Source organism: Megascapheus bottae, chromosome 2, assembly GCF_031878675.1.
Source record: "Megascapheus bottae isolate mThoBot1 chromosome 2, mThoBot2.hap1, whole genome shotgun sequence".
Lineage (NCBI taxonomy): Eukaryota > Metazoa > Chordata > Mammalia > Rodentia > Geomyidae > Megascapheus > Megascapheus bottae.
This window is the reverse complement of record NC_143510.1, coordinates 84,846,652-84,862,957: the sequence shown is the minus strand read 5'-3', so window position 1 is coordinate 84,862,957 and position 16,306 is coordinate 84,846,652. Positions and strand designations below refer to the sequence as shown.

Here is a 16,306-nt window from a genome sequence, read left to right as displayed (position 1 = left end):
ACTCTTTTTAGATATTCAAGGAAATGAGGTCACTCCGCAGTACTGTAGAGACAGACAGGTACCTACAGAGAACCATGACTTATTGGGGTAGAAATGTCCACATGAAACAGTAATGGCATAAGAAAAGCTGACGTATAATTACTGGGTTATAGCAGGCGCTGTGTGGACAAGTCTGAAAGTTGAAAAAAAACTCTCAGAAATCTAGTTAGAGGAAGATAATCCCACTTCTGTGAAGTTTACATTCAGAAACTGCACAAGGCTCTCAAACTGAACCTTCAGGGCATTTTTCATTTTGATATACACCAGAGCATTTTGTTTTGAATAATGTTTCCTCTTTAGAGAAGATATTTTACCAGAGCCTAACCTGTTGGGTTTATAGCTGAGCCTAATCTAACTGAGGAAAAGGAAAACCCTGACTCAGGCCTCCTCTAGTTTTTTTGTTCTGCCCAGTGAAGCTGACAGGCCAGGGGCACAGAGTTTCCAAAAGAGTGAGACCTAAGCATCCTGCTAAAACCCCTCGCTCTCCCTACATCTTAGCATCACATTATTAAAGACTTGTTACTGCGCTTGCCTTACACGGCACATTATGTTCACATTGCAACTAAAATTTCAAGGCATATTAAAAGGCACAAGACACAACTACAAGAGAGAAAACTAACATCAGAACCAGAGTATGGCAATGATGTTGAAACTATGAGACGGGGATTTAACGACAACAAAACAAACCCCAACTGTGATTCATACGCTAAAGGCTTTCAAAGACCTTATAGAAATCCATGAATAAATAGTACAAAGAGATAGAAGAAATGAACAAAAAGAAATGCTAGAGAACAAAAGTAAGTAACATACTACACCTTCCAATTATCTATAACAGAGGATTCTTTAATTATCTTTAAGTACTTGTATAACTAACAAATCAGTTTATGTGTACAATGCATCTTGATTGGTTGTCATATGTCTTTCAGCATTCTAACCCGCCCCCTCTACCGATCTCTTCACTTAATTCTTAATTTTGTGGTATATACCATCAATTCTTTTTTCATATATTTTTTATTATAATTAATAGAAGGGTTACATGATATTTGCCAGATAGATGGTGCATTAATTCCTATACATTGATACCCTTTCACATGTCTTGGTCCCCATTTCCCTCTCCCCCCACCCCCACCCCTCATCTTGTTTTCCCCCGTTCCCTATCCAATTTCAAATAACCAAAGACAAATATATACAATATATCAGGTAACAAAGTGAGATACTGTAATAATATAAGATAACCAAGGTACAGCAAAAGAGATGAGAGGTAACATAGTACCTTAACAACAGCAATCATTCATTATATGGCTTATGCTTCTATATCCTACAGATCCTTTCATTTAGCGTCCTACTGTATGGCCTTTTGTATCAAGGTTTTGCTCTATTGCAAATCTCTGCTAGGAGAGCCCAAGGTTTCTACTGATTATGACAAATGAGGGAAACCATTGAGCCTATGTTCCTTTGAGTCTGGCTTAGTTCACTTAATATGATTTTTTCTAAGTCTTTCCATTTCCTAACAAATGGGGCAATGTCATTCTTTCTGACAGCAGCATAGAATTCCATTGTGTACAAATTCCACATCTTGTTGATCCACTCATCAAATGAGGGACATCTAAGTTGGTTCCATATCTTTGCTATGGTAAATAGTGCTGCAATGAACATGGTTGTGCTGGTGGATTTAGAATGTCCTTGTTTCTGGATGATTGGGTAAATGCCAAGTAGTGGAATTGCTGGGTCATAGGGGAGCTCTATGTTTAGCCTTTTGAGGCACTGCCATACTGCTTTCCATAGTGGTTGAATGAGTTTGCACTCCCACCAACAGTGTAGTAGTGATCTCTCCTGGCCACATCCCCTCCAGCATCTGTTGTCATTCGTTTTCCTGATCCTGGCCATTCTAACTGGAGTGAGGTGGAATCTTAGAGTTCTTTTGATTTGCATTTCTTTTATGACCAGAGATGTTGAATATTTCTTCATGTGTCTATAGGCCATTTTTGTTTCTTCTTCAGAGAAGACTCTTTTTAAGTCTTTGGCCCATCTTTTACTGGGATGGTTGTTACTTTGGAGATTAGTTTTTGATTGATTCAATTTTTTGAGCTCTTGATATATTTTAGATATGAGGCCTTTGTCTGTTGTATGGTTGGTAAAGATCTTCTCCCACTCTGTAGGCTTCCTAATTATTTTACTAGCTATGTCCTTTGCTATACAAAAGCTCTGCCGTTTAATGCAGTCCCACTTATCCAGCCTTTCTCTGATTCGTTGTGATGCTTGGTCCTTATTAAGAAAGTTTTGACCTATGCCAAGGAGGTCTAGTGTATCTCCTATTCCTTCTTGTAAAGTTTTCAGAGTGTCGGCTTTTACCTCCAGGTCTTTGATCCTTTTGGAGTTAATCCTGGTACAAGGTGACAAAGAAGGATCCAACTTTAGTTTTCTGCAGGTGCTTAACCAGTTCTGCCAGCAACACTTGTTGAAGAGGCTATCTTTCTTCCATTCTATTTTTTTGGCTCCCTTGTCAAAGATTAGGTGGCCATAGGTCTGTGGTTTAATATCTGGGTCTTCAGTTCTATTCCATTGGTCTTCAGGCCTGTTCTTGTGCCAGTACCAAGCTGTTTTGATAATTATAGCTCTGTAATAGAGTCTAACGTTTGGTATTGAAATTCCTCCTGTGCTGTTATTTCTGCTAAGAAGTGTTTTTGCTATACAGGGTCTTTTATTATTCCATATGAAATTTTGGATTGCCTCTTCTATTTCTTTAAAGAATGACAATGAGATATTGATGGGTAATGCGTTGAATTTGTAGATAGCCCTTGGCAAGATTGTCATTTCACGATATTGATTCTTCCAATCCAGGAGCATGGGAGGTTTTTCCATTTCCTCAGTTCTTCTTTTATTTCCCTTTTCAAGGTTTTAAAGTTTTCATCAAAAAGGTCCTTTACATTCTTAGTTAAGCTAATTCCTAGGTACTTTATTTTCTTTGAGGCTATTGCAAAAGGAGTTGCTTTCTTGATGGTTGCCTCATTCCTCTCACTGTTGGCGTAGAGGAAGGCACTTGATTTTTGAGGGTTAATTTTATACCCTGCTACCCTTCCAAAGTTTTGAATCAGCTCAAGGAGCTTGGGATTAGTGTCTATAGGATTCTTTAAATACAGGATCATGTCATCTGCAAAGAGGGAAAGTTTTACTTCCTCTTTCCCTATTTGGATCCCCTTTATGCTTGCTTCTTGCCTTATTGTACTGGCTAGGAATTCTAATCCTATGTTAAAGAGGAGTGGAGAGAGTGGGCATCCTTGTCTCCTTCCTGATTCTAGAGGGAATGGTTTTAGCTTTTCGCCATTAAGTATAATACTAGCTGTGGGTTTGTCATACACAGCCTTTATTATATTGAGGAATGTTCCATGGATTCCTAGTTTCTCCAGAGCTTTTAACATAAAGGGGTGTTGGATCTTGTCAAATGCCTTTTCTGAATCTATTGAGACAATCATGTGATTTTTGTCCCTGCTCCTGTTGATGTGTTGAATTATATTAATTGATTTGTGTATGCTGAACCAGCTTTGCCTCCCTGTGATGAATCCAGTTTGATCATAGTGTATAATTTTTTGATGAGTTGTTGTAGATGGTTGGCCAGTATTTTGTTGAGAAGTTTTGCATCGATGTTCATCAAAGAAATAGGTCTATAGTTCTCTTTCTTTGATGAATCTCTGTCTAGTTTGGGGATGAGGGTTATACTGGCTTTGTAGAATGAGTTTGGTAAAGAACCTTCATTTTCAATTTCGTTGAAGAGCTTGAGGAGTATTGGTGTGAGCTCTGCTTTGAAGACCTTATAGAATTCAGCTATGAATCCATCTGGCCCTGGGCTTTTCTTAAGTGGAAGTTCTCTTATTGCCATTTCTATTTCAGTGCTTGAAATAGGCCTGTTTAGTTGGGTTAGTTCTTCTTGGTTCAGTGTGGGTATGTTAATATTGGCTAGGAATTCGTCCATTTCTTCTAGATTCTCAAATTTGTTGGCGTAAAGGTTTGAGAAGTATTCCCTCATGATACTCTGGATCTTGGTAATTTCTGTCATGATATTAGCATTTTCGTCTGTGATTTTGTTTATTTTGGTATGCTCCCTTCTTTTTTTGGTAAGATTTGCTAAGGGTTTGTCAATTTTGTTAATTCTTTCAAAGAACCAACTCCTTTTTTTGTTGATTCTTTCTATAGTTTTTTTGGATTCCAATTCATTTAATTCTACTTTGATTTTAATAATTTGCTTCCTTGTAGTGGGATTAGGGTTGGTTTGTTGCTCTTTTTCCAGGAGCTTAAGGTGACACATTAAATTGTTGGTTTGGGATTTTTCCAATTTGTTATTGTAGGCACTCAGAGCTATAAATTTTCCTCTGAGTACTGCCGTTGCTGTGTCCCAAAGGAGCTGGTATTTTGTGGGCTCCTTTTTGTTAAATTTCACAAACTGTTGGATTTCTGTTCTGATCTCTTCGATGACCCATTGGTGATTCAACAATGTGTTGTTCAGTCTCCATGAGTTACAGGGTTTTCGTTGGTGGAGATGTGTGTTCAGTTCCAATTTGATGCCCTTGTGGTCTGAGAGAGTGCATGGAATAATTTCAGTGTTTCTGAATCTGTCCAGGTTTGTTTTATGGCCTAAAATGTGGTCTATTTTGGAAAATGTTCCATGTGCTGCTGAGAAAAACGTTTATTGTGTTGTTGCTGGGTGGAATAATCTGCAGATGTCTGTTAGAGCTAGTTGGTCTATATAGTTGTTCAATTCTAAGGTTTCTCTGTTGAGTTTTTGCCTTGTTGATCTGTCCAAAGGTGAGAGTGGTGTGTTAAAGTCACCAACAATCACTGTGTTTCGATCTATGTATGGTTTCAGTGAAAATAAAGTTTGCTTGATGAAGTTCGGAGCTCCGGGATTCATACCATCAATTCTTGATTGCATTTTTACTCCCTTTCCCCACTTTCATCTGAGCAATGATTTTGACAAAGTTAGTATAATGGAAACAATTGAAGAAAGAATCTCTGGACTTGAGGACATGAAATTAGAAAATTTCTTCTTCTTCTTCTTCTTCTTTTTTATCATGCAACATTTTTTTTTAAATTAGGCATAAGTTTTTAAATATCTTTAGTCATACATAGGAAAAAATACCTGCCGTTTAACATATTGAAACTCTAAAGCCTTATCTCTGCCTGGAGAAGGAAAATTAACCTGAATCATACTTAACCAGGAGGCCACTGAATCTGTTGACCCCCGAGGACAGGGAGATAAATGCAGTCAGCTGTCATCTACACCTTCATTCACCCCCATCCCATAGCCCTTCTTCAGGCCCAGGTCAGCAGCACATTTCTTGCCAACAATCATCAAATATCCAAGAAGACTTCCATTATCGTCTTCAGCTACAGAAATTTGGGATATGTGTTTCTGGGCAATCACCAGAAAATGCGTTTGGTGCTTGAGGGGAAATGTCATGGAAAGCAAGACACCGGTCATCCTCGAAAATGATTTTGGTGGGGATTTCCTTGAGGCTGATCTTCCTGAACATTGTGTCACCCCTTCCCCTCCCCTGCCCCCGTCCACCCAAGCCTTGGCAATCTCATTGGCTATCTTGGCCTCCCTCCCGCACGGCCAAAATAGAAAATTTCAAATGTGAAAAACAATAAAATACACAAGAATAAACTTAGTCGAGGAGGTGAAAAATCTTTGCAATGAAAACTATAATCTTGAAGAAGAAAACTGAAAAAGACATCAGAAATGAAAAGGACCCTGGCCATACTCATGGCTTGCCAGAATTAATATCATGAAAATGACCATACTGCCAAAAACAATCTACAGATTAAATGAAATACCCATCAAAATCTCAACATTGTTCCTAAAAAAAAATCAGAGAAACCAATCCAAAAGTTCACATGGAAGCACAGAACTTCTCAAATACCAAAAGTAATTGTAAGTAATATGAACACTATTGGAGGCATCACAATTCCAAACTTCAAATTATAACTCAGAGGCACAGTAACAAAAACAGCATGGTATTGGCATAGAACTAGACCTGAATACTAACCAACTGAACAATATAGACAACTCAGGAATAAAACCACACAGCTGCAGCCAACAAATTTTTGCAAGACCAAAACCATATAGTGAGAAAAGAAAAGACTCTTCAACAAATGTTTCTGGACTGGAAAAACTGTGTACCCACCTACAGGAAGCTGAATATAGATATCTATTTCTCACCCTGTATAAAATCAACATAGTTCAGTGAATATTTCTTACCCTGTATAAAAATCAACTATAGTTCAGTGAAAAAGTTCCAAGTAAATTCTGGAAGATTTAGGCACAGGTAAATTTTTTTCTTACTAGGACTGCAGGTGCTTAGGAGATGGAACAGGAGTTGAAAAGTAGAACTATATGAAATTAAAGACTTCCTTCATAGCAAAAACAAAACAAAACAAAACAGACAACAGAGCAACAAAATGAGAGAAAATCTTCACCACATATTCAAGATCAAAAAATTAATACTCAGAATATATAAGAAGCCAAAAAATATAAGAATAAGTAATCCAGTTAAGAAATAGACAAATAAACTGGATAGTCCTCAGAAGAAGAAATGCAAATGGATCACCGATAAATGAGTAAATGCTCAACATCCTTAGCCATAAAGAAAATACAAATCAAAACTACACTAATATTCCATCTCACCCCCATCAAAATGGCATCCAGGAAGAAAACTAATAATAACAAATGGCTGGTGAGGATGTGGAGAAAATGGAATCTTCACATAGTGTTGGTAGCACTATAAACTAGTACAACCACTATGAAACAAAGTATTGTGGCTCTTCAGAAAACTAAAAATTGATCTTCCTTATGACTTCTACAAAAGCCTGTGCTGTGTGTGACAGTGTGTGTGTGTGTGTGTGTGTGTGTGTGTGTGTGTGTGTGTGTGTGTGTGTATGTGTGGTATTTGTATATCTGTGAATTCTGGGCCTGGAAAATAGTTGGCAGAAAATGAAAGTGAAATTTCCCACAGCAAGTATCTAGCATTTTGTAACTAACTTAATGACATGTACCACATGTCAAATAACTTCAAATATAACATTTAATCATCACAATTACCCTGGAAATAAAATTTTAAGTGTAATTCTTATACTCATTTAACAGATGAAGAACCAGAGTTTGAGGACATGTTTCTCAAGGTCACACATTAGATCCAGGAGGAAGAGGTGTTTTGCACTTCAAAACTTTATGCACTTAACCACTATGCTCTTCTGGAATTTTTAAACTTCCTACATATTTTAGAAGAATAGTATGTTATTCCATTCTATGGTATTAAAACAGAATGCCTGCAACTGAGTAATTTATAAACAACAAAGATTTGTTTCTTCCACATCTGATGGCTAACAAAGTCAAGGGTGTTTCCTCTGGCAAGGGGCTTCTTGCTGCACCACTCCATGGAAGAAGGCATACTGGAAGGAGAGAAGGATGCAGAAAAAGAAAGGGAGAGGAAGCCAAAGTTGTTTTTCTAAGAAACCCATGCTCCAGAAAATAACTCCCTATTGTGATAACAACATGAATCCATTCATGAGGGTAGGGCCTTCAAGACCTATCACCTCTTAATAGGCTCCACCTCACAACCTTGTCACTTTTGGAGATTAAATTTCTAGCATAGGAGCTTTGGAGGACATGTTCAAACCATAGCAAATGGCAAACACCTGGGTGGGTCTCAATTACTACTCTTGAATGTACTGAATGCACAAGATAGATTCCTGTCTAAAATATTTTAATGTCCTTGTGTTTTCTGCACTCAAGCACACAAAGCCAATGTTTAACAATTCCTTTCTTTTAATAGGCAACATGACAACTACATAAGCCAAAAATTCTGCTACAGATTGTAACCATCCAGGTGGCATTTCTGTAGCCTTATTGGCACATTTTTTGCCTGTTTTTAAAATTTTTTTTTCAAGAAGAAAATACGGCTTGGCTGGGTGGGAAATATGCTTCTTTTTTCTTTCTTTTTTCTTTTTTTTCCTGGTTGTGGAGCTTGAACTCTGGGGCCTGGGCTCTGTCCCTGAACTCTTCAGCTCAAGGATACCACCCTATCCTTTGAACCATAGTGCCATTTCTGCTTTTCTAGTGGTTAATTGGAGATAAGAGTCTCAGGTCTTTAGTGCTGGCTTGGCTTTGAACTGTGCTCCTCAGATCTCAGCCTTCTGACTCGCTAGGATTACAGGCTTGAGCCACCGCACCTGGCTAACATGCTTCTTTTGAACAGTTCAATCTCCTAAATCAGGAAAAGCAAATTATTTAGACTAAGGGGAAGTAAGTTTGACACCATCTCTTTTCTCTTTGTACAGGTCAAACATAAATTTGGGAGAATAAAATTTTCCTGACTGTTCACAAATGTAGTCTAAGAAGGAGGGAAATGGATATTGGTTATATCTATATCCCATCAGGATGTTTTCTGAGTAGCCCATAGAAAACCAGTTGTCCCTATCTTCAATTTATATGGAGACATCCCATCCTCTCTCAACAGCACCTTCAAGCTTAGGGAGAGAGGACATAATCTTAATCTGACCTCTCATCTCCTCCCAGCCACGCACAATAATCTGCTTTGCACTTAAATTGTTCCATTTTATGCTTGGAAGTCTTGCTTGATTGCTTCTAATTTGTCCCTATCGTTTTTTTTTTCAGAGATAAAAGAGATGTGGCTAATAAAGATAAAATGAGATGTGACTCAATCCGGAAACCTTCAATAGAAATACTGTAAAAGAAGAATTTACAGTTTGTTTTTTCTAGACTGGGACCTTGTAGGAAGGAAATCTTGAGCTGTTGATAGCCATCTTGTCACACAAAATGAGAACTGGCCTCAGAATGTCAGTTATGCAGAGGCTCAATGGTTTCCCTCATTTGTCATAATCAGTGGACACCTTGGGCTCTCCTAGCAGATATTTATAATGGAGAAAAACCTAGATACATAAGGCCATATAGTATGATGCTAAATGAAAGGACCTCCAGGATATAGAAACGAAAGCCATATAATGAGTGATTGTTGTCCTTAATGTACTATGCTATCTCTCATCTCTTTTGCTGTCCCTTGGTTATCTCATATTTCACCTTGTCATCTGATATATTGGATATATGCATATTTGGTTATTTGAAATCTGATAGGGAATGGGGGGAAAACAAGATGAGGGGCAGGGGTGGGGGGAGTAAAATGGGGACCAAGACATGAGAAGGAGTATCAATGTATGTGAAGTAATGCACCTTCTATCTGGTGAATATACTGTAACCCTTCTATTAATCACAATAAAAATATATGGAAAAAATAAAAAAATTTTAAAAAAGAATGTCATTTATGGCAGAAGAAATAGTAATTTCTTACAATGACCTTTGGTCTGAGGAACAAAACTCTCTTGAGCCAAAATATACTATCTTTTAATTTCTCATTGGCAACCCAAAAGTCCTAAATTGAGAAAGACCAAGATTCATCAAATAACTACTATGTCCTTCTTGCCTTGGGATCATTTTGCTGAACTGCCAAGAAACTTCTGGAAGGTAGACATTATTCTTCCCCACTTTACCAGTAAGAAGATTCAGCCTTAGAGGTTACAGTTATTTTCACCAGATTACTTCTTACACATTGATGCCCCTTCTCATGTTTTTGTCCTCATTTCCCTCCCTTACCCCCTCCCCTCATCTTTTTTCCCCTTCCTATTTCAAATATAGATATTTAATCTGAAAAAAATAATAGCTATTGGGATCTTGGATGATGCTTCAATAGGACTGTGAATTAGGAAAAAGATACAACATTAAAACAATAAAAATACATATAAAAAAGACTCAGCCTTAGAGAAGTAAAGAAAGTCACGGCCAAACTGATTCAATCCTATGTCTTCCTGGCTCTAAAACTTGGGTCCTTTCCACTGTGGCACATCACGGGAACAAATCCCTGTAGTCACTCTTCTTGCTGGGGTTGGAAAGCATTCTGAACCAAAGGGACAGATTTCCTAGCATTGTTGCTGCCCTGCTGCAGAGTTCACCATACCTTTCCATCTGACCTTGAACATTTTGCTTTTTTAAATCTCAGGCTTTTTGGTGTTTTATTGTTTTTGTTTTTGCTGGTTCTAGGACTTGAACTCTAGACCTGGGTGCTGTCCCTGGGCTTCTTTTTGCTTAAGGCTGGCACTCTACCACTTGAGCCATAACATCATTTCTGGCTTTTTCTGTGACAAATTGGAGATAAGAGTCTTCCGTACTTTCTTACCTGGACTGCCTTCAAACCACAATCCTCACATCTCAGCCTCCTGAAGAGCTAGGATTACAGGCGTGAGTCACTGGCTCCTGACTAGGTTTTTCTAATTTGTTTCTCATTCTTGAACTATAAGAAAATCACAGGTTTGGGACTAGATAGTCTAAGTTTCTAGTTCTTTCCCTTTCCCAAAACATTGAATATCAATTCTTGATTATTTTCTTGAAATTCCCAAGATAAATACTAGAAGAACCAGACATTGAAGCAAGCCAACAAGTGAAGTTTTCCTCAAGCAAACCTCCTCTCCTAATTTGGGCAGATGGATGAGGTATGTGTAATTAAAACTGCAAAAAAAAAAATAAAATAAAATAACAAGCTTCCGGCCAAGTTCTCCCTTCATTTAACCATACTCTTGGGGGTTGATTTGAGAAGGGGCAGCGGATGTCAAACCCAGAGTGGAATTTGGCCTAATATGAGGATTCTTATAACTTCTAAATGATGTCACTGTACTTTCTTGAGAGACTGAGAAAGTGCTGAGTTTAGTCTATTCACCTCTATAAAGAAAAACTGGAAACCACTGGGTGTGGGCCAGTACTGACCAATGTTATAAAGCTCAGAACATTTTTGGCAAGGCAAAACTGTTTGGGGACAGCCATACCCAATTCATGGTGATTTATGGTACTTCTTTTTCTGTTTAATAGTTGTTTTCTAAGATAGGAAATAATAGCCCATTCTTGCAAATTGACTCAGAGAAATTAGGATTGCTCAAATGATTTTAGTATCTGTTGATTCCAGAACCACTATGTTTGTAGACATCACAGCAGAAGTTATAGGGAATGTATGAGCTAAGTTTTCCTTCTGGAAAGTGTAAAGATAACATAATGAAAACATTGTCTCCAGAACACAAAATCAATTTTTGGTTCTAATTAGTCAAATAATGGCTTTGCCTTCCTTTGTTTTGCTAAGAATTAACCTCTGCTGTGTGCCAGTGGCTCATGCCTATAATCCTAGCTACTCGGGAAGCTGAGATCTGAAGATCACAGTTCAAAGCCAGCCTGGCACAAAAGTCCATGAGACTCTCATCTCCAATTAACCACCCAAAACCGGAAGTGGCACTGTGGATCAAGTGGTAGAGCGCTAGCCTTGAGCTGAAGCTCAGGGACAGAGCCCAGGCCCAGAGTTCAAGCCCCAAGACTGGCACCAAAAAAAAAAAAGCCGGTATTCTATGGATTCCATTCTCCCATCTCCACATGGAGGTCCAACAGCTTTAAAAATGTTGTGGGTAGGAGCAGGTTAGACTTTAGAGTGAGAAGGTCTAATTTTAAATCTTTTTCCATCCCTCACTGGTGAGAAAACATCAAATATTTTTGTTAATCATCTGGAAAATAAAAAGTAATTGCCATAGTTCTTTCTCATGGGGCTGTTATAATGATTAAGCGAGTCCGTTGAAGAAAAACACACATTCAATCATGCCTAGCATGCAGTCAATAAATGTTACACAGGACATATTGATGATTTGTAAACCAGGCCCAACTTTATTTCTATCAGGACCACTGACAACACTAAAGGCAGCCTCGTCTGTGTCCATAAAGACTCTTCCCTCCCCACCGACCATCCTGTGTCTCATCACAGGATGAGATTCTGGCTGACCACAGAGTGAACCACAGCTGGCATAACCACCTTTAGGAAAGCATAGAAAGCAAGCAAATGACCAGAACAAAGAGGAAAGGCAGCAAGGGGACTTGGCTCGGGGAGCAATGTCATATCACAGCAACAGCAAGACCCAGGGGAAAAGAGACGTGTGATGACTTAATGTTTTAAAATATATTAGTCAATACAGCCTGGTCCTATCCCAGAATCTAGCTGATCAGATAAGAAGGCCTCTTTTTCTCAAGGACAGCACCCAGGCCTAGATCCTCAGGTTCAAGTCCCATGATGGACCAAAAAAAGAAGTCCTCTTTTTCAAGAGGAAGGGTAGAAGGAAAAAGGAAACAAAGGGACTTAGAAATGCTTCCCATCCTCTATCCCATTTCCTCCTGGTGATACTTCCTATCTAACCCATCTGGAATGCAGGTTTCTGGACTCCTTGCAAATGTGACTTACTACAGCCAAACAGGTAGGACTCTACTTTCCATGCCTACTAAGGAATCAAGATTTAAGAACCATTCGTCTAATTCCCATGGAGCCCATGAGGAGTGGGAGTGGATTAGGATTCATGTTGAAGTAGTCCTATTTGAGCAAGAGGTACTGCAGCATGGAGGAGGAGCTAAGAGGCCAGCTAAGCCCTCATCCCATCTCCATCTCCATTGTGTAAGTCACCTGAGCAACCCTGACACCTCCTAGGCTTATCTGCCTCTGTTTGTTGTTTTGTCATCATAAGAAAGAAGCCCTCTTCTGCTGTCTTCCCAGCTGAGGTGAGATGTGAAAGAATTTTGACAAGTTATATAACCCAAGGATTATTCCTATGAACTCAAAAATAACCAACCTTCTCTACTTCCCCTGCAGTTATGGAGAATCAGAGCTTTCTGTTTTCCTTTCAACAGACTCTCCACAAAGATCATATTCACCGGATAATTGCAGGCTTCATTTTATTCAACTCATGGATTCAGTCACAGGAAGAGTGCCCATAACTAATGGGAAGGTACCGCATCATTTCAGGCAAAAACATTTTCAGAGAAAACCTGTCTTCTCTCCTAATGGAACAGTCACTGTGTTTCAGCTGTATTGACTTTCCTCTTGATCCAGGCCTGAAAGTCTCTGCCTTTTAACTCAATCTCAGAACTCCTATGTGTCCCACACTGAGTCCTTTTCCATCCCCGGTGGATGGAGTTCTGTCTTTGTCTTCATTTTGAGTCATGGTCTTCCTATTAGCACATCACCTCAAGAACTTACTTCACCACCTCCAATCACCATCTACCTGGAGAGAATGTTTTGCACATGCGTGATCTGCCTTCCCTAAGCTCACGCCCTCAATGACCTCCTCCTGGCACACTCCACCCCTGCTGTGGCTCACGCTTATAGCTGTAAAAATGCCACAAATTATGATCTACAGCTCAAGGCTACCACCCTACCCCTTGGGCCACAGCACCACTTCCAGTTTTGTGATTAATTGGAGATAAGAGTCTCACAGATTTTCATGCCCAGGCTGGCTTTGAACCATATCTTCAGATCTTAGCCTCCTGAGTAGCTAGGATGACAGGCTACCAGAGCCTGGCAAGAGACATCTTTGATGAGAGCCTGCGAGTGTTTGCTAGTTGACAAGAGGACTCTAGAGATCTAGAGAGGACTCTAGAGATCTTACACCTACCAAACCTCTGCTGTGGAAGTCCCCTGGGGATGTTCCTGGCTGGAACCATAAGCAGCCCTGTTCCCTAGGGATTCTAAGATCCACTGAGTGATTTGGCTTGTTTATGTCACCATCAACTGTGTACTTCCCTGAAAATAAACTACATTCCACTGAGATCTTTGGAATTCGATTTTTATCCCATGCCAATCCTCTAAGGATTCCAGGCAGGAAGCTAGAAAGAGCTGATCCACAATGGAATCCTTGAGCCAGTATGCCTACCCTCCCTGGCCTGCCTCCTTCTGAACTTCTAGTTGTCTGAGATAGAGAAACACTCCCTTGATTAAGCAATGATTGGTAAGATTTTCTGTTGCTGGTGACCAGATGTACCCATGGTTGAGTAAAAAGAGCCAGAACAAGGTCCCAAACTCTTCTGTCTTTAACACCTAACTGTTGTAAACTGTGGCTTATTCTAGGCTGTGCAAATGTAGGGGAAAAATGAGATCTTCTAACAAGGTCAGAGAAGTCTTGGCTAGCAGTCATTCTTCAATCCTTGCTTCCAGGTTCCTAGCCCACAACACTAGCATGAGGAAGCATGATCCACAGCCAGGCAACTTGTTGTTTCAGTCCAACGTTGAGCTTACTAGCAACTAATTCAGCAAGGCTTTGGGGTGGGACTGGAGTAAGACACCAATTTGAGTCTCTAGTTTGGTTGCTAGGAGCTAGTAATTCCTTTCGTCCCATTACTCCCTAGATCTGCAAAACTCCATCTCTGCCTCAGGAAATTTCATGAAACCAGAACCTTGATCATCAGAGGCATAGTCTACCTCAACAGCTGAACCAGACAGTCCCTTCTGCTTTGAGTGACAAAAAGAAGTCTTCTTTGCTACATGTCCTAGGAGACAAACAGGCCTCACAGAATGTGATCTAGGTCTGTGTCTTATGGCTGGAAACATAGATGGAAATAACAACATAAGGCGGTCAGTTCCAACTAGTCAGAACCTGGCTCCAGACCATACCTACAGCATCAGAATGAAAGAAAAGATCATAGCAGAGAAAGAGAGCTTAGAGGACAGGAGGAAGAGAGCTGCCAGCAGATGAATGGTAAAGGAATCCCTTTACCAGGACTGACACGGCATCCGTCCGCTGCAGCAGGTGTCACATCTCCTTTCCTTGCAAACACAAGATGCCTGACAGTCTGAGTGGATAATTTGTCAGGTGTCAGGCCTTGTCAGCCATCCCTGCACACACATTTTGGGTGGACCGAGGGCAAGTGAAGGGCAGTGATTTTATTTTAAGGCATCAAAGCTAGAAGAGCCCCAAGATATACTCAGTACAACAGCCCAAATCATAGTGCAAGCTATTAACTCCATTCTGTAAGACTAAATGAATGACCCTCTCACCCATTCCAGGCCACCAGACACCAGAGCCCAAGACTTCAAGAATGAGACCCAAAAATGTATCTACAGGAAAATGGAATGATTTTTGACTTTCTGCCCAGACTAATAAACTTCTCCATGTTTGAAAATTCTTATTTCAGTTTTAGTTGTCCTGCCTTTATCCATTGCATTGAAAAAAATCAGTTTAAATTTCTTACATGTTTAGAACACTCAGGGATCTACCTTCATTTTTTAGTGCTTAGCTGTGTGCATACACACATATGCTTACAAGCACATGCTTGCACCAGGGGACTTGGCCAAATGAGCCTGGGGGACAAGTCTTGCATTCTTGATTATAGAGTTTTGGCCACAATAGTTGTGTCTGAATCTGTGTATTTCAGTTTTACAACTAAAATTGTTAATCAGCTATATATACACAATTTTTTTTATTTTAATCAGAACCCCAGTAGGAACATCAAATCTGCCTGTGTCCACTCTGAGCAGACACACAATAATCCTTTTGGCTTTAAGAATGGTAGTAGAATAATGCACAGAAAGCATTGGATCTTCACAGGTCCCTAGGATAGTGAAAAAAGTAATGAACCCCTAAACTGACATGCAATTTTATGTATATACACATGTACAAATTTTCCTTGGAAATGATTCTTAACCTGCATCATATTCACAAAAATCTCTGAGCCCATGGTACATTTGTGAAATGGAATGACAATAAAGACTTGTGATGAGGATTCAACTTTTAAAATGTGTGGAAATTTTGGCATGATGCCCAGTACATATGCCATGTACTTGGTTATGACAAGAAAAGAAGAAAGCCCACTGAATTTCTCTATGCTGTCCTCATTCTATTCTTAAGCCAATCCAACAATTAAGTTTACTCCAGATTACCAGATTTGAAAGCTAAGTTTTATTTTTTGACTTCTTTTACATTGTCAATTTGCCAAGATCTCCTATCTTTTCATTGTTACTGTTTTTTTTCTTTGTAAGTATAGTTTTAGAACCCACTCTAATATTCTTGTCTGATCATTATTATAAAATGCAGATCATCCTAAACTTTGTATCTATTTCTTTCTTTACTTTAAATTAGGTTATATTTTCTTAGCTCTTTGATTTCTGAGAAAAAGTTTAATATGTCCTGGTTACCATGACTTTTTATGTTGTGAATGCTTGGGATTGTTGAATTTCTTAAAGACTACTTGCATTCTGCTTATAGCAGGCATTTAAGTTGATTATACTCTGGCTGCAAATGCAGTACAGATCAGTTCAGCCTGTTTTCAATCTCCCATACTTACACAAGGTTCAGTCAGACACTTGGGCAGAGATTGTACACAGAATTTGAGGCTCTTATTTTCTGGCTC

At 39.2% G+C, this 16,306-nt stretch overlaps 1 pseudogene; it reads right to left on the bottom strand.

Annotated features, from left to right (window-relative positions):
- Nucleotides 1–5,244: 5,244 nt before the first annotated feature.
- The window catches only part of LOC150067456 (adenosine 5'-monophosphoramidase HINT1 pseudogene), a 65,695-nt pseudogene continuing 54,633 nt past the window's right edge, over nt 5,245–16,306 (bottom strand).